Below are 21,936 nucleotides of genomic sequence, written 5' to 3'. Positions count from 1 at the left end.
TCTACTTCCCGATTAGATACAGACTACTACAGAATTCTAGGAGTGGTCCCGGAAGAGAGACCCCTAAAGATGGGATCCAGGGATGGGTCCGGTCGTGTTCCTGGACTTGAGTGTAATGCTGAGCTCCCTGCCAATGAGGACTGCGCTGCTTGTAACCCATGACGTACAACAGCATCACAATCAATCAAGCCGCCATCTGTGGTTGGTTGTGACGAAGTACCACTGGAGCACGTGCCTCGGGAGCCCAAGTCGCTTCCGCTCGTGCCGCGTGGCAGCAATGACGACCGCACGGGCTGTGGTGCGGGATGAGTTTTTCTGAGTGCCCTCGAGTGCTTACAGAAAGAAAGTGACAAACTCAGGTCTGTTAACTCCCACCTCGAGTCACGGTCTGAGAATCAGACAGCTTCCATGACAGCCCTGAACGAATCTCTCATTTCTTGTAGCCACAGGACTGACATTGCTGAAAATCAAACACAAAATGTCACGGTGTGAGTTGCTGAGTTAAAATGGCAGTTGAATTCACAGTCTTGCCAGGTTTCTCCTGTGAAAATCAGGGCATTAATGGGGGTGGGGGGAGAATGAGATCCTGAAACATAGAAGAAGGGCATCAGGAAACTGCCAACGTTGGCACGCAGGTCATTCTGAGCCTTTCTTACCAGCAGCAACAGATTCCCTTCCAGTGTCCAAGAAGACCCGTCTCTGACAGCTTAAAAACACTGTGATACCCTCATTTGGGACAGATACCTTGAAAGGGGTTCCTCCTTCTTCTCCAAACCCACCCAACCACCCTGTTGCCAGTAGACCCCTAACTAGAATCAAGTCTCTGCGCGACCCGGGCGACGGGTATACACTATGACCCAGGAAGAAACAGCTTTTCCACCAAAAGAGCTGGAGGCCTTTGCTAATACGCCCTGGCAGAAACATGGGGAACATATAGGTGGGAATAGAGTCTAAGGTCATTGAGAAACACCTTAGTGAGGGGCCACTTGCACCCCTGAAAACCTCTGTGGCTGCTCTTTTTTCAGGCCAAGTATGACTGGGCGGGATGCCACCCTTGAGATGGGCTCCCTGATTTCACTGTGATGTGTGAATCCTGGCATAGCAGAGGCTAAGTGGCAGCACTTAAGTATCAAAGGCAAAGTGGGCACGTCAACCACATGGCAGTAGGGGCCTACCAGTAGCCAGAATGCTCTGGGTCGCAGAGACCTTTAGCCGGAGCTGACTGAGACTGACTCCCGGGGAGCGGAAAAGGTCATCAGCCTGCTAGGACACTGCCTGACCCACGCAGCGAGAAACACGCTAAGTGTGGTGCAAACGACCGGACTTGAGTCACCAAATGGAGAATCAGAGCCCTTCAGCCAGTTTTCAGACCCAATTCAGTAGTTCACAGACCAGAGGCCCCTGAATGACACGGGCGTCGGGTCCTACGGCCACCCAGACACGCTGTCGATTTCCCTCCTAGCCTTCCCCAGAGGGACCCTTGGCCATACACCACACACTCGAGTGGCTGTAGTTTGAGGAAAAAGTAAATACTGGAACTTCTTAGGGACTACTAGATACACCAAAGGTAAAGGACCCAGAGCTAGCTGAGGTCCTGCCCTGAGGGCAAGGAAACTCACGACCAGACAGCTCGAGAAAGCCACAGACGGGGACTACAATCTCCCGGCCAAATGCAGAAATGAGGACTGGAATAGCTTTGCGTGTGATCTCTATGCGTGCTGTATGGTTGAGTTTGTTTACATATACTAATCGCTCTCTACTTTTCTCCTTCCTCATATTTTTAGATTTTATACATGAGTTATTGAAGGTTAAGTTTACAACTTAGTCTTAGAGAATATACAGGAAGCCCTTGACTGAATTGGACGAGTAATTACCATAGCCCATGACGGATTAAATGACTGGCTGTTCTCATTTTGAAAAAGAGTTAAAATTTCTTCACTTGTAAGGAGGAAAGATGTATCTCGTTAGGCAGAAAATACAGCGCCTTTTCATAGTTTCAAGGAAGTCCCAACACGCATATGGAAGCTGAGGGGCCACAGGGATAGACCATGTCAGTTATGAATTTATTGCATCTCAGCTCTCAATGCACCTCCAACAAATGCTGTACGATAAACAATGCAATTCCTTTAAGTTTTTAAAGTAGGCACAATGTTAAGGGTGACTGCAGGAAGGAGAGGCTTCCTGCAATTTTCAGCGGGTGCCAAGGAGAAGGTCAGTGGTGTGGCTGTGAGGACATCTGCTAGAGCCTGCCCCCTGCCAAAGTCCCCAGATGCTACTCCCTCTGCAATCTTGCAGCCTCGGGCCGGTGCTAAGCTGTCTACGGCCCCGCCCACGAAAACCGAAGCTTCTTCCCAGCCTGCCGATGGCCAGAGAGTCGCGTGGCCGCTGAGCCCCTGCTGCATCCTGTGCACAGCGCACCTCTGGCTGGGGCGCCCACAGAGAACCACTCCGCCTCCCACCCATGCAGACCATTAGCTCCAAAGGCCTCCGTTCCCCCTGGTGCCCAGATTCCCAACGTACACCCATGTCTCCTGTTGTCCGTCACCCGCTTACCGCCTACGCTCTAGAATGTGGTCCACTGTTCACCCAGCAACTCCAGGCGAGCTCCGGTCTGGCTAAGCCAGCCAGCTTCTCCGCTGCTCGAGAGCCAAGCTATAGCCTCTCCAATGAGGCACGAACCTCTTCCAAGTCCGTCCTTCCATTCAACCCTAAAGTACCCCGTAAAGTTTCCTTACATCTTACAGCCACTCTCTACAGTTATTAGTACTCATCTGAACCTTCTCTTGTTTAACCCACTGTGTGATTTCTACTTCCTGATGGGACCCAGAATGCTGCTCCTAGAGAGGTCCTCTCCCAGGCCGTAACACAAACCTTAGCAAACTGAAACAACTGAAATCATACAGCGTGTGTTCTCTGCTCAGAATAAAGTCAAATTGGAAGTCAACAACAGAAAGATAACAGGAAAATCTCCGAACGCTTGGAACGAATCAGCATACCACAAAGTAACCCATGTGTTCCAAGAGGAAGTGTCAAGGGTAACATCAACAACAACAAACACCGAATGAATGGCAGTGAAAATACTCAGAATGTGTGGGATGCAGCTAACACAGTGCTGAGGGGGAAATGTCGAGCACTAAAGGCTTATGTTAGAAAAGAGAGAGCACCACAAAGCAATAATTTAAACTCCTACTTCAAAAAGCTAGTGAAAGAAAAGCATAACAAACCCAAAGAAGGCAGAAGGAAGGAAATGATAAGGAAAATTGAAGAAATAAATAAAGTTGGAAGAGAAAAATAATAAAGGGAATGAATGGAAATGCTTATGCTTTCAGCAGGTCAATAAAATTGATCTTTAGAATCTCTACAAAGCCTGGGGCGCCTGGGGGGCTCGGTCGGCTGAGCGTCCAACTCTGGCTCAGGTCATGACCGCACAGTTTGTGAGTTCGAGCCCCATGTCGGGCTCTGTGCTGACAGCTCAGAGCCTGGAGGCTGCTTCAGATTCTGTGTCTCCTTCTCTCTGCCCCTCCCCAGCTCACGCACGCTCTCTCTCCTTCTCTCTCTCAAAAATAAACATTTAAAAAAAAATTTTTTTAAAGAATCTCTACAAAGACTGAAAAAGGAAAAATAAGAGAAGGCACGAATTACCAGTATCAGGAGACTAGCAGGGATATGACTACAGACCCGGTGGGTATCACATGGATAAAGGGGAATTCTGTGAATAAATGTGATAGTCATATGAACATGATAACCTAGATACAATGGACAAATTCCTCAAAAAGCACAAACTACCACAATTCACCAATTATGAAACAGCTCATTTGTAGAGCCCTCTATTAAGCAGCCTGAATTTGTAATTTTAAAACTCCAAGGAAAGAAGTCTCCAGGCCCCGATGGTTTCACTGAAGAATTCTACACAACGTTTAAAAAAAGAATTAACACGAATTCTATATAACCTCTTCCAGAAAACAGAAAAGGGGAGAACACTTCCTAATTAATTGCATGAATCTGGCCATCATCCGGACACCAAAACCAGAGACGGTACAAAAAAGAAAACTACAGTGCAATATCTCTCACGAATGCAGATGGAGAAAAATATTAGCAAACACATTTACGATGTGAGAAGAATCATGTATCATGGCCAAGGGTTGCCCAGCGATGGATCAGGGTAATCCACCACCTTAACGGCATAAAGGAGAAAAATCACACGACTGTATCAAGTGCTGCAGGAAAAGCTTTTGACAAAAGTCAAAACCTACTTGTGATAAAATCTCTCAGAAAAGAGAAACAGGGGGAAAGTTTCTCAACTTGATGAAAAGTATCTACAGAACATCTACAGCCAATATTACACTTACTGGTAAAAAAAAAAAAAGAAAAGAAAAGAAAAGAAATACTTCCTCCTGAAGATTGAGAACAAGAGAAAGACGTCTCCCTTTGAGCTCTTATTCAACATAGTTCTGGAAGTTCCAGACAGTGCGATAAAGCAAGAAAGGAAATGAAAGACATACGGGTAGAGAAGAAGAAGAAAACTGTCCTTTTTGCAGATGACACGATTGTCTATGTAGAGAACCCCAAGAAATCTACAAAAAAAAATTCCTAGAATAAATAAGTTCATCAAAGTCACATGATACAAGTTCAACATACAAAAGTCAGTTCCAGTTTTCTTACTAGCAATGAACAACTGGAAACCAAAGCTTAGAACACAATGCCATTTATAAACACTCAAAGAAAAAGGAAATGCTTAGGTATTAATCTAATGAAGCTCGTACAGGCCGTATATGCTGAAAAGTGTAAAACACTGATGAAGAACTCAGTGTAAGAACGCGTGAACAGAAAGAGACACTGTGTCCGTGGACCGGAAAACTGACCTTAGTAAAGAACGTCCGTTCTCTCCAGACTACTACGTAGGCTGAACTCAGTTCCTATCAAAATCCCAGTACAATTTCGTGTGGGCGTAGATTATTCTAAAATTTACATTGAAAGGTAAAATAACTGGAATAACTCAGTATTTGGAAAAGGATAATAAAATAGAAAGAATCAAACCAGTCTACCTGACTTGGAAAACCTATTACACAGCACGGTAATCAAGACTGTGTCGTATTAGCTGAGGAACAGACACACAGATCAACAGAACAGAATTTTCTTTAAAAAAAAAGAAACAAAACAGAAATAGAACCACACGTAAATGCCCAACTGATTTTGAACAAAGGTTCAAAGGCAATTTAGCGAGGAGTGTGTAACCTTTTCAGCAAATGCCACTGGGGCAACTGACACCCACAGGGCACAAAAAATACAGGTCAGCCTAGACCTCATACCTTGCTTCAGCAAATATTAACTCAAAATGGGAAACAGACCTGAATGTAAAATGTAAAACCATCAGGCTCTAGGAAAAAACAGGGGAGAAAAATCTTCAGGATTGAGGGCAGAGGAAAGAGTTTTCAGACCCGGCACCAAGGGCGCAGGCCGTAGGAGGGAAACTGATCAACAGGTCTCATCGAAATGAAAACTATCTGCTCTGTGAAAGTCCCTCCTGATAAGACAGTGAAAACAGTACCTACACACCCACAAGCTCATGAAAAAACATCCAACATTATTAGCTTTAGCCATCAGAGAAACGCAAATTCAAACCACAGTGACACAGTGACATATCACTGCACATCTATCAGGATGGCAAAAAGCACGACAACATCCGACGTCGGCGAGGATGTGGAAGTTATTGGATACAATGGCCGTGTGAACAAGGAGTAGCACAGCCAGTCTGGAAAAGAGTTTGGCAGTTCCAAAAAAAAACAAAAACAAAAACAAATTTAAACACGAAACTGCCATTCAGTCCACACCTCCTGGGCATTTATCCCAGAGAAATGAAAAGTTACGTCCACACAAAAGCCCGTACACGAGTGTCCACAGCAGCTCTCTTTGTAAGAGCAAAACGACGGGAAGTGGCCCAGATATCCTTCAACAGATGACTTGAAACCAACTATGGTGCATCCGTATCGTAGGCTACTCGACAGTAAGAAGGGACAAGCTATGGATACACAGAGCAACTGGAACACCCCTGCAGAGAATTACACAGGGCAAAAAAAGTCAATCCCTAAAGGCTACACACCATGCGACTCTATTCATGTGATCCCCCCTTTTTTTTAATATAATTTATTGTCAGACTGGCTTACCTACAACACCCTCAGGTAACACACTTGAATTGATAAATTATACAACTGGAGTCCAGGCTGATGGTTCCGGGGGGTGAAGAGGAGGAAGGCAGGAGAAAAGTGAGCATGACCACAAGGGGTACCTGTGATTTACAAGATCTCCATCAGGGGAAAGTGAGTAAAAGGTATGTGAGATCTTTCTGGATTATTTCTTACAACCGCATGAGAATCTACAGTGACCTCAACACAAAGACTAATTTATTAAAATAAGAAATAGTAAGTAAGTAAATAAAAAGAGAACTGAAACAGGAACCACCTTTCCAGTGTAGGAGTCAGTGTATTTAACGCAGCACCTGTAGTTTCCCTAAAACCGTGTCCCCAGCTTGGAGCGCCACAGGGCCCCCCTGGCAGAAACGGACTCAACGCACAGCACTTTCCTTGACGCGGGCTGCTCTGTATCGACCTCTTTTCTTTACATGCCCTTCTATTCGAAGGACATCGTACATCGCGACCAGAGATGGAAAGGCTCCGCCGTGGCTTTGAACACAAAGCGGTCCTCCTGAAACTACAGCTGGAGCAATGAAGGTCTGCAAAAGCCCCTCCCTCGGTTGCCAGCCAGAGCGGAGACAAGGCTTCCTCCGGACGCCCCGAGCGGGCTCTGCGGAAATCCCCGAATGCGGCCGTCCTGGGGCAGCTCGGCCGTGGCCGTGGCCGTGGCGCCACGTCCAGAGGGGCGGCGTGAGCGCCGGAACGCCCCGAGTCCAGACACAGCGCGTGCCTTTGAGGCGGCCGCGACCCACAAACTCCGTGACTTTGATAAGCCACCCACCCTCTCCAAGCCGAGCGCTCCTGATCTCGGAAGTGGGGCTCGTGTCCGCTTTTTCAGAAAATCGGACAACACAGTAGATGTGATGTGTGTGTGCACGGCAGGTGCTCCGCCTGTTAGGTCCCCCCCCCCCCTTAATCAAACAGACCTCCCACCCCCCTTCCGCAAGCTCGGTTCTCTGCGTCCATGTGTATGACCTCTACCAGGAGAAGGGTCCCTGCCTGGTACCTAGTCGGCTCTTGGAGTGGCCACCAGGCAGTGATCATTTAGGCTCTTCTGGGTGACCCTGCTCACACGGACCTCCCCCTCCGGGACCGTGCCCCTCCCCTGACTTCCCAGCAGAAGTACAATGGGTGAAGCACACCTTCACTCCTCGGCTTCTCAGAATCTCCCCCCAGCCCCCAAGATCGCTGCAGAACCACACACCCGCTCTAATTAACATCAGCCTCGCGACCCTAAATGCCTGCTCGTATCTCTGGGGCAGGAGAATTAGGCACGTTATTTTAAACCGGCCCTGACGTTTATTCTGTTTTTCCCAGCCAGCCGACACTATCGTTCTTCTAGCTTGCATCCTGCCCCTCGCTGCATTCTGGCCGATAACATCTCTGGTTTCATTCTTACAGAAAGATTTGCTACGGGAACAGAGAAGCACGCTACCTCTCAGAGCACGGTCCCATGCCTTATCTGACAGACCCTCCAGCTCTCAGCTATTTTGGACACTGGGAAGCCAAGTATGTGTCTAAGTACGTGGACCAGGGTCCGTGGTCCCTTGTAAATCTCACTGAAAAATGCTACCCTTGGGTGATCGGGAGACTCTCTATAAATAGGATTGTATCAAATACCTAAATATTTATAGTGTCCTGTACACTCAGTCTTTCAAACTCTTGGGCTCACGTAACTAATATTTCTGAACCATTCACACCGTCATTTTAATTAGATCTAGCAATGGGGAAAAACTGCTTACAAAGCCACAAATCGCCTTATAGGTTTAGTCTGCCTTTTTTGTTTAATCGAACATGGACTGTGGACCTGGTTTCTGACAGCCATTATGAACTGCAGTAAATATTTTGACAAATAGCAACAGTGCTGTTAGGCGCACAAGAGAATGACTGAACCGGGTCAGACCCAGTTTTATGTAGTATTTCTTCTTAACTGCGTGCTTGAAGATAAAGACATCATTAAGAACACAGGGTACAAAAAAAAAGTTTGGTTTTTTTGGTTTTTTTTTTTTTTAAGCTTCCATTTTCTACATGCTTATCCCATAAGGCATGTCACATACCTTTACGAAGAGTGACGATCTTTGGCCAATGATGCTCCGACTCAAACACGAGTGACCTAGCCGGAAACCGAGAAGACACCCGTGGTTCCAGAAAAGACGTGTGCGCTGGCCACCCCAAGAAGCCAGGGATTCACGCGCCTTCCTCCCACTGCGTGTAGGGAGTTTGTGACTCTTTGCTGAGAAGGTGTCTGAGACATCTTCCACCGGTCCCCACTCTGCAGGCAGCATCTCGAAGGTCACAGGGAGAGAGAGATGCTCCCTATGTCTTAGAAAATAAAGCAAAAGAGGATGGCTCCCCCATTGCTTGGCCTTTGAATCAACTCTGTGTTTAACTGAGAAAAAGTACCATTTTGAGCAGCATGGAGGAGACTGAAGCAGAGATGAAACCCAGGCTGGCTCAGAAATAGGAAGTACGCTATTTTCTATACATCACTTAATGTCACAGTGGCGGCCCTTAGAAAACAGGAAGAGATAGACACAGATAGGGGAAAAAACAGAGCCACAGCTCACGTCTAGCAATTGTGACTATTGATCTAACAACCCATAAACAGAGACGGCTGCCAGAAAGGGAGGTACACGGCCTACTGCATCACACGTTCTGGGCAGGCTGGGGAGACATGGAGCCAGGGTGGCCCTTTTCCTGGGTGTGGCCTTGGAAAGAGCATCTGCAGGGCCTCTCCGTGCACGCCTGGAGGGTCCCCAGGGCCCAGAACGAGCATTCCCACTGCAGGTGATGATGGCAGGAGACCTCACAAGGATCTCTGTGATGCTGTCTCTATTTACAACTTGGATATTTTGTTCCACGTGGAACTGCATTCTTTTTTATTTTTAACATACTGCAGTAACTGTGATCCTGATGGCTGCGTTTTGGGTCCCCTTAAGTTGTGCACCCACAGTGAGCCCCCCTCTCTCCCCACGACTTTGGAAGGAGCAAACGTGAGGGTGATGGAGAGAGAAAAATACAGTTGTCTGAGTGGTGGAGCCTGACAGGCAAAATGGGGCACACTATTGGAAAGACGTGCATTGAGGGGAGAGACAGGACAGACCAGATGCCACACGGCCATACAGGCTGGGGGCATAGTAACACCTTTAAGCTGGTTTCCTATTGCTTTGCCAGTTTTTCACTGGAGAGAGGATGCTTCTTTGCCCACTTTGCCATCAGTAATATCTAGCTGGTCATGTTCAGCTAGGTTCGGTTTGGGAAGGGGGAGAGTTTCATCTGGCTGAGTGATCTAGGCTTTGGAAGAACCAAATTGTGCAGATTCACAGGGCGTCGACTCCCCGCCCCTGCCCCCCCTCCCCCAGCATCAACGAGCAGGCACGCACGTCACTGGCTATGCCAGAGGCCACAGGAAATGTGAAGGTGAAAATGGGAAAGTGACCGACGCAGAGCCAGCTCTGATGCAAGTGGTCCACGCAAGCGAGACGGAACTCAGCCTGAGGCCACACTTCAGTGTCCCCTGCCCTCCTCTGGGACCCCCGGAAATCTCCACAACCCAGCAAACAAGGAGTAAATACCTGCCTAGCACTGACCCCATCCGTTCTGATTTATTGGTGCTTGCACTTCTTCTGTCATTAGATAATGAAAGAAACACCCCTGGCCACATCAGACATGTAAACAGAGCCTTGCTGGAGCCCCGAGGAAGAGGGTTTCTGGAGGCTTCCTGGAGGAAATGACAGATGAGCTGGGCATTGCAGGATGTGTATAAGTTTGATAGGTAGAGGGGCAGCAGGAGGCAAGCTGGGAGGAGACAACTTGTGAGTGCCCTTTTCCCCCCGGGGAGGGAACCCGGCAGCCGTGGATGAGTGGGAGCGGGTCTTCCTGGGAACACAAGCTGGCCAGAGCCGACGACACACCCAAGCACTCACCCAAGCGGCAGACACGGGCCTCGCCTGCGGTGGGGAGGGCCCCGGCAGCTTGGGCACTGTGGGAAAGGAGGGACCGAAACAGAAAAGGCTGAGGTGGCTCCCTGGGCCACTGCCACCCCCATTCTCTGAGGGGCCTGGGCCAGATGTGGCCCCAGGTGTGGCTAAGGAGATCCTCAAGAACAAATCCACCTCTATATCCTCCAGAAGGACATAGAGCCTTTTTCCTCCAAAGTTACAGTCTGAACAGACTTCATTGAGATACACAAATGAAGAAGCTTCCTATACGAGAACTCAAACATTGTTTAAAAACAGTAACAACAACAACAACAAAAACCTTTGGAGTTGATTTTAGGTAAACACATCGAGGAGGAACAGATGAACAGAATGCGGTGCATGCATCCAAAGGAATATCATTAGGCAACAGAAAGGGAATGAAGCCCTGAGACCCGCCAGCACGTGGGTGACCCATGAAAATGCGACGCTAAGGGTGAGAAGCCAGACACAGAAGGCCACAAGTTGTAGGCTTCCATTTATAGGAAATGTCCAGAATAGGCAACTCTGTAGAGAGAGAGAGAGTGGATTTGTGGTTGCCAAGGGCTGGGGGAGTTGGGGGGGGGGGGGTGCTCATTGGTACAGAGTTTATTTGGGGGGTTCTGAAAATCCTCTGGAACTAGACCATAGCGGTGACTGCACAACTCTGTGAATATATGAAAAACCACTCCATCATCTACTTTCGGAGGACGGATTTCATGGTAGGCGACTTGCACCTCAACGTAGAGCCATGACGTATGTAGGTCAAGCTTCCAGAGCAGGTGCAACCGATAACCACTGAGCTCAGCGTTGGCAATAGTCACCCAAAACAAAGGAACGTGATTTCCAAAGAATGGTGACCTTGCTTTCTCCAACCTCTTTTTTTCCCCCAGGGAAACAAAAAAAGATCTATCGCTCCCTCGCCAGGGCAACACCCCAGTCCTCGGTGCCTCATCTTTACAACACAGCTACCTTGTGCAGTTACAAGCAGTGGTGGCAGCAAAACCAGAAGACCTCAGACATCCCAGGGATCCCGGTGACAACAGGCGTGAAGAGTCACACACACACACGTTCCTATTGAGAAGCCACAGCCAGAAAGGACAGAACGGTCCGCTGCCTTTGGGGTTCGGTCTCGGGACCTTCCCCAGGCCCCCCGACTGCGCAGTCCCGCGGCAGAAAGAGGAAGGGAGAGTCACAGGCTGCAGCCAGTCCCCCTCTTACAACTCTGCACACAGCCACCTGTCACCCCAGACTTTCCGGGGACTGGCCCAGCCTCCTCGCAAAGTAGCAATTCTTGCTGTCTCATGAGTCAACAGTGGCTGCCAGACTCTCTCTCCCAGGCTGGTCCCCAGGTGCTGTCCCCGTCCCCGCATCCTGCCACCTGCCTTTCTCGGCCCCAACTCCAGTGGCGCTCTTCAAAGCGCTCAGTAGACCTGGAACAGCGCCATGGTCCCCAAAGAGTATGTGTTGAATAAATGAATGAGAACGGGTGGATACGTTTGTTTCCCCACGATGCACGAAGAACCCAGGCCAAACAAGGCCAAGCGAGACGGACGCCATCCCTTCCCGAGGTGGACCCTCCTAGCGCACGCCCAGTTCTGTGTGGGCACCCCTTCTCCCGCCAGGCGTCCCGCGTGTCTCAAACACTTCATCTCTGCGTGATGCGGGCACAGGATCAGCCCTCTGTCCACGTCCGCGGGGTGATAAACCCTATCAAACCCCTGGCTCCCCAGGCCAAACCCAGACCGTGTGCCGGGAGGCTTACAAACCTACAAACCAGGGGACCCTGCCTGACAGGGAAAGCCGGGGGTGGGGGGGGGGCAGGCCCACCCTCCAAGCAGAGGCAGCTCTGGGGACTTTGCAGCACGGTGCCTTGGGGACACGCGCACTCGGGTGTGCGTTTAAGCCTATTCCTCTCCGGGTTCCGGTCCCCTTAGCGTCCCCCACACACTCTCCTCACTGTCAGAAGAGGTTTGTAATCACAGCCCGTGTGATGGGAAACGAGGTGTGCCTGCCGAGCCCCTTCGGAGAGGAGCACTCCACAGATGTGTGACCCCGAGCCAAGGGCCGCCGTTCCCGTTTCTGTGCAGAGAGAAAAGTGCCCCCCCCCCCGAAAGGGTAATTGCACGAGTGCCCCATGCAATTATCTGTCTGCACGTCCTCGGGGCCACTTAAACAATGTTTTTATTTAAAATATGATGCATCCAGCCAGCTTTTGATTATCCATGGTAATGGGGGTCAAGGATCAGCTGAATAATTGAAATGGAAACTTTATTCCCACCGAGAGTGTCGCTCTCCCCCACCTCCTTCCTTCCTTCCGCTGAGGAGAGTGGCGCTGTGGGATCGTGGAAGGGGCGCTGGGCTGGGAGGTCCAGCCCAGCCCCTGCCCAGACTTCGTGACTGCCTTTCTGGGGGGCGGGGGCCAACGCCCTTCCCTTCAGGGGCACCGTGACGGGAAGGGGCCGGTCCCCGGCGGCCCTCATCACCAGGCCGCGCGTGATCTTTGTAGTTAGAACACGTGTCTTCAGATGCACCTGCTTTCACCACGTACCGTGCCCCCGAGCCGTGCTATCGCCATTACGGTCATAATAACCGATGCGGCCCTCAGACACGTTTATGACGTCCGTGAAGATAACTCCCTAGTGTTACAAGTTTTTAAAAGGCTCCGTCCAGAGAGACTAGCAGCACTTCACTGAGATGACGTCCCTCTGACTCACAAGATGCTCTCCCCCAAAGCGTCCGCTCCCCACGCGGCGAAGGCTCTTTGGGAACACGGGCCCCCCTTCCCTGCCCCTTTCCGGAACAGCTCCCATCGCGCTGATGGAGACGGTCCACGCAGCCGGCTCGCGCCTCGCCCCCGGTGACTGCGGCGTCGCGGGAAAGGTACAAAGCCTCCCAGGGCCCATTACACCCGATGTTCTCCCCGGTAATTGCCTGCCGCAAACCATCGCCCCTGGCTGCCTGAGTGACAGACGAAGAGCGAGGGGAAGGCAGGGCGTTTTGTTTCCCTACAAATTGTATCCCTATTTAGGAAGGCGCACCTGGCTATCAGACTTTTAATCACAGAGCATAAAACTGAAATCATTTCCAGCACCTGAAGTGATTTCATTGGCGTCACCCAGTTTTTGTGGATTAAGTTTTTAGAGCAGAAAGAAAAAGCCTTACACTTCAACGATAACAAGAAAAACTGGTTTCTTCCCCCACCCCCACCCCCCCACCCCCAAATCCCAAAAGTTTCTTACGTAAGGACTTTGGGTTTTATTTTTCTTTCTTTAAGGAGAAGAGTTCACTGGTCCAGATGGGAAACAAAATGGCAGGGTTGAGACCCCACCCCACTCCGCCCCACCCCTTGGGAGACTGGCTAATCAGTGTCTTCTGGATGTATTTACAAAAACAATATGTTTAAACATTTCAATAAACAGATTAAAACACAGATTTGTATACTAGCTTCTGCCAGCTACTTCTCCAAGCCAAGAATCCTTTTGTCCTTATGAAACCACATGATGATTGTTCCTCGAATCCAAGTCCCGGCCTGAGAGGCCCTGGACCTTCCTGGAGATTTGGTTTTCTCTTCTTCCTCTCGGTGGCCTCTGATCTCACGTTCTGGCTTTACTTCCCACTGTTCTACCCCCTGGGTGTGTTCTTACCATAAGTCCCCCCAAAGCCTTTTTGGAAGGAAGAAGAGCTCAAGTTGTAAGCCACCCAATTTCCCTCCAAAGCCAGAGTTCAGAGTGCCGTCCACATCCAGAGGGAAGAGACGGCATGACCTCGATGTCACGCTTCCGGCGGCACGGGGACCTCCAGCTCCCAGCAGGACCTGCCTTTAAGCGCTGGGAACTTCTGGGACTTTGGTTGAGCCCCAGGAGAAACACACAACTCACCCAGACCTTCCTGGGGTTGTCTATCACTCGCTGCCCTCCAGGAGAGAGCTTCTGTAGCACACCTGTCAAGACCAGGCTCTGAAGATAAAGTCTTCCCAAGTGTGAGAATTGGCCCCTTCGCTCAGGTTCCCCAACCCATCCCCCACCATTCCCAAAGGACGAGGGCTCCTGGAATTTAGACTTAAAGCTACTGCAGGGATCATGTGACCCCGCAACACCAAGTACAGGGGCGTATCCCCTCCCCGACAACACCCATGGCTACTTGGTCACGGTGCTCTTCCCCACAGAGCCAGGCAACAGAAGCCCCTTTGCCCAGACCTCCAGCCAGATTCGGTACTCGAGCTAAAGCCGATCTGCCACCGCCTCGTTTTAAAGATCACAGAAGGGGGACCAGAACCCGCCTCTCGCCAGAGCCCACGCCACTACCCGTGATGCCGAGCTCTGGCTGTCACGAATTCTGTCCTGGTGTAACCTGCACGTGTGTGTAGACACAGACACACGCTCACACGATGCACACGTGTGCCCAGCCTTGCCTGTTTTCCTGACCGCTAAAAGGTGTCCTGGCTTTGTGCAGTCTGTTCACTTCCCGCTGCCTTGAGAGGGTTTGGGCTTCACCGACATGCTCTTTCTTCTTTCCTGTGATGCATAATCAAGATAACTGGGGAGAAAATACGGGTAAATTCCAAACAGGCAGATACTAGCCCAAAAGAGCAATGAAAAATGAAGACATTGCCCCCCCCGCCAGGTGTCTGGGGATTTGCATTCAACAGGTACACGTTCACCAAATATTTCTTGAGTACCAGCCAGGTTCTAAAGTCTGTTCTAGGTCAGAGGATCAGGGGACAAGAAGACAGAGAAGGTCCCTGCCCTCGTGAGGCCGACAGCATAGTGAGAGAGAGAATCATAACTAAGAAAACACATAAAGGAGTGGGGTAATTTCCGAGAAAAATAAGTGTATTGAGGACAGAAAAATGGAATGGGTTGATGAGGGGTGAGAGAAAGGGAAGGGGGAGCATCCTTGGGAAGAGACCTGTAATATAAGAAAGATTCAGCTATGACGAAACACGAGCGCAACGGGTTCCAGACAGAGGGATCACTACGTACAAAGGCTCCGGGGCAAGCACTCCATTGGCAGGTTAAGGCCGGCAGAAGGCCAAGGGCATACGGAGTAATAATAGCAGAGGAGAGAGCAGGATGACAGGGCAAAGGGCGGGCAGACAACGGACGATGCAGAGCTTTTTAGGCCACAGGAGAAATTGTATTGTAAGAAAAGATCAGACGAGGTGTGAAGGTGGGGAGAGCAGCCGAGAGAAACAGCAGGGTCAGAACAGAGGAAGGAACTTTTCACAGAGTCTGGAGAAGGGAAACACCGCGTGAGAGAGAGCGAATGGAAGAAGAAGAAATCTGACATGTGCTGCTGTGGAGCATACGGGACCCCCCAGGGGCCGAAACAAAACTCCTAGCAAAGGACGTGCGCTACCGAATCACTTACTGTTTTCCGCCCTGAACCTGGCACTCGTCAAGCTGCTCGGAGACGAGACCACACGGGTGCCCATTCGAAAGGGGCCGTACACGCCTTCTACGGGATTTAGCCGCGTGTGTGAACATGCAGAGGTGCATCCTCAGAGAAGCCCAGCTCTGGGTGCACGCCTCCCTGCCCCTGAGCGGGGAAAAATGGATCCAGGCTGTTTAAATGCTGTGTCCTCCACAAGGCATGACCCAACTCGCTCGGGCAGCGGGGACCCCCTCCCCTTCCAGGGCCCCGTGGCAGCTTCCACCTCCTGCCTCCCGCCCCCCGCTCCCAGCACAGTGTACCGCAAGGACCACCGGACACGACACTTTCTCTCACTACACTATGCCCTCCTTGAAAAGATGGACACAAATCTAACTTTCTGGGCCCAGCCCCAAGTAGGTGCTTCATAAGTAACTGCTGAACAAGGCCTCGGCCGCCTTGGGAGGGCAAATGTCACCTGTGGCTTTTTCAAGGGAGTTCGCCGCAGCGCGAAGCCACGGGGCGGTAGTTCCCTCTGTGAGGCTGGTCTGGCCCGCAGAGTCCCTGTCCCTCGGCAGCTCAGCACGGCGGGGACACCCCATCTCTGACCTGCCCCCCACAGGGACAGGCAGGCATGTCCCGCCAGCCTCCCAATCAGGTCCCGGCAGCTGGGAGACCCAAGCCGCCCGGACAGCATTCGGCACAGTGACGCTCTTCACCTCGCGGCCTCCCCGGGAAGCCCAGCCCGTGCAGATGCGCCTGGTCCCGTGAGGACAAACGGGAAGCGGCCCTGACCTCCTCCAGAGGCAGCCAGCGGATCCTGAGCGCGCTGAACATCTTGCAGACTCCTTCCTGTTCCCCTCGGGTCCAGCCGCGCAGAACGTGGCACGGCGGGGAAGAACTCCGAGCCAGCGGGCCAGCAGCCGACACACACGTTCTCCCAAGGAAGGTGGCGGGGAGGCCAGGGGAGGGGGGACCTCAGGAACGGGGTCGGTGCAGACGCCACTCCAGGCACCAAGCAGGTTGGGGACGACGAGGGCAGCCAGGAAGGATTTGTGGTCCGGTCGTGGGGCCACGGCTGGCGCAAGCCAGTACCTACCTTCCCCCTTGTCCCTCACAGACCCGCTCTCCACTCCACGGCCAGAGGGACAGCCCCCAAACACACGGTTACACCCAGCACCTCACACCAGTGACAACCCCTTGGGGGTCCCGTAACTCCGTGATCTGCTCAGCCTGCACGACCCGCGGGGCCCCGGCCTCTGTCGCCTCTGGAGTCCCTCCCCAAAGCCCGCATCCTGTTCCTGCGTCCCAGCGGCACTGGCCTCGCCACGGCTCACACTCCAGCCCCGTCAGGACCGGGCCCCACGGCCAGAACTCCTTCCTTTCCCCCTTGCCTCACCGTCCCCGCGAGGCCTTCATCTGTCAGCCCGTCCCCAGCCCCCAGGGCAGCCTTCTGAGATGCCCGCTCCAAGGCCAAGTCGGACCTCCGGACTCACCACGGTTGTCACGGAACGTTACAGGTGTCATGGCTTGCTCGTGACGCAAACCCCACAGGCCGGGGACCTTTCTACCTTGTCGCCAGCTCCAAGGCTGCCGCCCGGCAGGAGTGAAAGAGTGGACGAGCCCTCCCCCCAAACGGAACAGCTCAGGACACCACCACCCCCCCCCCCACCGGTGCCCTGTGCTCCCGCTCGCACCTGCTCCGCCAGCCTGGCGTTCCCAAAGCTTACTGTTGATCCCAACGCTTGGTTCTCTGGACGCCGGGACCTTCAAAGGTCAGAGTCACACATTTTCTACCGCCGGACCTCTTGCGGCCCCCAGCGCACAGCAAAGACTAATAACAGCCAACACTGGTGGGGGGACAGGCCAGCCACACCTCCGAGCCACGACGGGGGGCAGGCGGTCACTACGCACGCCCGCTTTACAGAAGAGGAGAAGGAGGTTCACACAGGTGGGGCAGCTTGGAGCCAACCACTCGGCCCGTCGCCAGCAAAGACGCCATTCAGACCCAGGCTACCGGCCCCACCAGCACGTGTCCCCACGACACCGAGCTCCCTGCTTCAGCTAACAAGAGAGACGGGCGACCCCCTCTCCGTCAGCAGCCCCTGTGCTCAGACCCCGTCTCGGAGAACGCCTCCCAGCGCCCCCGATGTCCGAGGCCAGCCGTCTTAACTCTGAGAATACGAATCCCAGACCATCTCAGTTCATTTGACGCAAACCCCCACCGAGAACTTTTCAAGACGGCGCTCCCTCTTCAGAAAGTCCGTGCCCAGGATCGAGGTCTGAATACTGTCTTTGATTCAGCGGGCAGTGATGCACCTGGCTGGGCGGCGGGCCGCAGGAGCCTGGGGCATCTGGGGGTGAGCTCGGCCGGGTGTCTCCTCAGTCGTGGGCAAGCCACCTTACTCGTCAAAGCCTCGGTGTATCCGCCTGCCTGTCAAGCGGGGACAATCATCATCACACAGGCACTCGGGAGAATCAGGTACGAGGCGCTCGCCACGGGACAGGCCGACCTCCGGGCAGACGTCACGGGCGCGTGACGGTTGCAGTTACTGTCCTCAGTAGCATCCAGAGCCGGCCATCTCAGCACAAGGGTGCCCAGAGAAAGGGGCTGCCTCCCGCCTCAGGAGAGGTCACCCCAGGAGACGGGAACCATGCAGCCTGCGTGCACAGCTCAAGGCGGCAAAGTCACGCACATGTCAACACGCCTCCTCCAGCCCCACACATCCACCTCCACGCCAGCCCCCTCGCTTCTTCATCCGCACAGAGAGAGCACGTGTGTGCACTCGCTCACGCACACACACACACACGCCTCCTGTCCCGGCCCACGTGCGCCTGGGGACGTGGACCTCGCCGGGGGCCCAGCAGCGCTCAGCCGGGTACACCTGGCCTGCCAGAAACCCAGGGTGGCAGGGGCTGTGCTGGCGGGGGGCGGGGGGGGGGGTCCCCATCAGGTAGGTGAGCCTGCAAGGGGGCCAAAGTATTTGCATATAATTTGCATGTATTGACACAGCCTTCCCATCTCTGCACAGAGCACTCCCAAGCTAACCTGTCATTACTGCTCCTCTGAAGCCTGGTTTCTCTCAGTGATTCGTGCTGCTTACCACCCACTACTAGAAAGTACTATGTGGTGAGACGGGCCAAGAGCTGACTCTGAGCACCCAGCAAGTCACACCCGCCTCCCTGGGCCTCAGTGTCTCCCCGCGAACGACCGATAAAACGGCACCCCTCCAGCGGGCGCACCCAACGAGCCCTTCCCGCACAGAAAACGTTGGCATCTGCCTGGTGCCGAGCACCTGCCAGAGTGCGACGGGCTGCCTCGCTATTATCGGAGGGCCGGGGGGAAGTCTGGGTGGAGAAGCGGGCCCCACGTTCTTCCCGGATGCAGTTTCGGGGTCTCGGATGCTGGGCCCCCTGTGCCCCTATGGTCGCGAGATGTAGCAAATATATACAAATGCGGGTGCCAAGTTAAATGTGAATTTCAAAGAAACGATGAATAAAACATTAGTGTGAGCATGTCCCGTGCAGTACTGAGGACACATTTATACCGAAAGCAAGACAAAAACGTTATCTGGCTGCATACCCGGAATTCACATTGTAACTGGGGATCCTGTCATTTTATGTGACCACGCCACCCGGGACTCGATGCCCACCGGCTTCCACTGCTCCTAACGCTCTCTTTTCTCACGGCTTCCACCCACACCCAGAGAACACGGACCTGATTTCCTAAGTGCCCGGCTTCCCAGTGTAGGACAGGGAGCACAGAGGTTACACGTGAGGTGAACTGAAAATTGCTGAGAGAGGGAGGGAGGGATGTGTGTTTCCTAACTTAGTTAAAAATCTAAAATCTGTTCCTCTTTGGTTTCTGCGAGGAGCCCGGTGGTTGTCGCTGCGAACGTGAGGCGACGCTTCCTGTGGCGAAGGGTACGTGTGTTTGCATCAACAGGGCCCGTTTCTAGGGTTCCTCTCAGGATGTGAGGCCCGTGGCAGGTCGCAGAGGAAGAGGGAGGGCCTGTGGGCAGGGGCCGCTGGGGAGGGAGGCTCTCCCTCTGGGGGCTCCCAGGAGAGCCCCGCCCCACACGGGTAAGAGCCTCCTCCCCCGAGCCCCTTGCCCAGCTTCCCCATCACACACCAGTCGCCTGGGACCCTCTGCAGAGCACAGGGGTGAGCACGTGCCCAATTCCTTATTCACGCGGGGGGTGGGTAGCCGTGGCAGGGAAGGGACACGGCTCGGGGAGTCCAACCTCTGACCGGGAGTCACCGTCAAGCGCGGAAGGCACAAACACAAAATGTGCACAGAGCACTGCACCCGGGGCGCTGCAGGCTGACCCTCCAGTGGACTCAGCTCGGGTTTCTCCAGCCGGGACACCTGTCCTTCTGGAATGGGCGAAGGGCCACGGAAGGACCACCTATTGACCCTACAGGTGAACACGGACCACGCTTGGGAGTGACCATTTTCCTTCCGGATTTCTTTTTTTTAGCGGCGAGTGTGACTTCACAGTAAGATCGATGGATGCTCTATGGAGTGCAATGCAGATGTTTCATATTTTTAAGATAAAAACACTAAAAATAAAAGGGGAACGTTGCAGTTTCCTCCTCCTTGAAGCAGTGATGGGAAAGCACACCAGCCTCACGGGCCCCTGGCAAGGATGAAAGGGAGAAACGCAGGTAAAGCCTTTCCCTGACACAGCACGAGGCAGGACCAGGACCTTCTCTAGTTGGGACTTTCATCACCACTGAGACAGGGTTCAAGGATTACGATCTCATCTGATCTCGTATATCGGTCCTCCCCGCGCGTAAAGAGATCACAAAGCAATCAAAGAACTCTATAGGCTTTGGGCACCAGAGGAAGATCTCCTTTGATTTCTAATGGCATCCTCAAGTCAGGTCTCAAAAGTCTGAAAGCCACCTGCCTTATCTGACATGCTGAGATGGCCCTCAGCTTGTACAGCCATGGCCACGGACACGGCTGGCCTGAAAGGGGCCAGAGATCCTTATTACCAATAGAGAGACGATTCTTTGCCTCCCCCTTCGTGACCTCTCGCCATGGCTGAACACAGGTGTCCCCAGCCCAGAATAACCCAGCGTTGCCTGCTCAGGATGCCAGGCCAGAGATGCCCTGGTGAAGGATGTGGCCAGCAGCATTCAAGGGGCATGGGGTGGTCAGGAGGGCCGAGGCACTTAACTGAGACTGGGGGGCCCAAGACCCTTGAATCAGCTGTCTGGGTGGAGGGATGGAAGGGGTGGGGCCTCAGGGCATGACACCCAAGGTCAGTGCCCTGCTTCCTCATACCCTCTGACCCGTGCTCTTCAACTTCAGAAATTCAGTTGGCACCTCTTCTTCAGGACTGAAAACTGAGTTGGCCAGGGCTCATCTGCACTCCGTTTCTACACTCAACACAGAGGCCAGCCCCATGCCCTGGGAACTCTCCCAGCCTGCTCGGAAGAGATCGTCCACGCTCCTGTCTTGGATGGGCCAACCAGAAGTGAACTGTAAACTAAACGAAGACCTACACAGGCCTTGACAAGTGGCACTGAACCATTAGCAGCTGGCGACGCGGTCTGACTCTAGGACAGCAGGAGAACAGTCTGAATAACGTCAGAGAACAGAAGGCGGGTCTCTTGTGATTAGGGCCCCTGATGTACTCCCACTTTCTTATTGACCGGATCATCGTTGCAAAGATACAGAAACAGTTGTCCCCACAGCTCCACTACCGTTTGGCCTTCCACCTCTCATTCTTGCCTCTGACTCAAGCTGGCTGCTGTCCTGTTGTCACCTCGGAAAGCAAGGTGCCACGCCCATGCTAAGTCCTACATTTAAACTGCTCATCAGGTTTACAGCCTCAGCTCTGAAACACCAACAGGCTTTTTCAGGGTAATTAGCTTCACACACATGCGACCGTGCCAACATGCGATCAACCTAGCCCCAAAATTAGTTCCTGCTAAAATATTACACTGTGTCTAAACTACATCGGGAAGATGTTCCTCGGTCATGAAATCTGCTCTATCAAAATCAGCCTTGTTTGGAGATCGGGGACCTCGCTCTTCTTCTCTGGGGTGGCAGAGTTGCTTCCAAAGCCAGTTTTGTTTATCTAAGCTATGATCCAATATCGTTTTTCTTCCCCCCCCCCCAATTTCAGCTCGTACAGCCTTTCCTTTTGGAAAAACAAAGCATGGCAAAATCACAACTCTCTCTTGGCCAGTGGCCAGACCTCCAAGGGCTGGAGCCAAGAGATTAACGGATACGCCCAGAGAGGGCAAGGTCAGAGAGCAGAACATTCTGGACACGTGTGTGTCGGAGACAGACTCGTAGGACCGGAGGGCGCCCATACACGAGGGCCGGCGTCTCCCGCTTTGAATGACATGCTAAGGCCCTTCTGAACCAGTGGGTGAAACATGCCTGTGACACTAATTAA

The 21,936-nt window shown here is 52.6% G+C and overlaps 1 protein-coding gene across 3 annotated transcripts in view; it reads right to left on the bottom strand.

Moving 5' to 3' along the window:
* Window positions 1-21,936, bottom strand: part of ZNF831 (zinc finger protein 831) — a 111,175-nt gene that overhangs the window by 88,194 nt on the left and 1,045 nt on the right. Inside the window, exon 1 of one of the 3 annotated variants that reach the window (XM_078443903.2) lies at window positions 8,249-8,741. The exons of 1 other annotated variant lie outside the window; for it this stretch is intronic. The gene's annotated coding sequence lies outside the window, so the exon portion shown is untranslated. Of the gene's footprint in view, window positions 1-8,248; window positions 8,742-21,936 lie in introns of those variants that run through there. One more of the 3 variants, XM_078443901.2, reaches the window with a different exon arrangement.

The sequence above is a fragment of the Panthera onca genome, chromosome A3 (assembly GCF_046562875.1).
Source record: "Panthera onca isolate mPanOnc1 chromosome A3, mPanOnc1 haplotype 2, whole genome shotgun sequence".
NCBI classification, from domain to species: domain Eukaryota; kingdom Metazoa; phylum Chordata; class Mammalia; order Carnivora; family Felidae; genus Panthera; species Panthera onca.
Note: the sequence above shows the minus strand (reverse complement) of the source record. Positions and strands in the feature narration are given on the sequence as shown.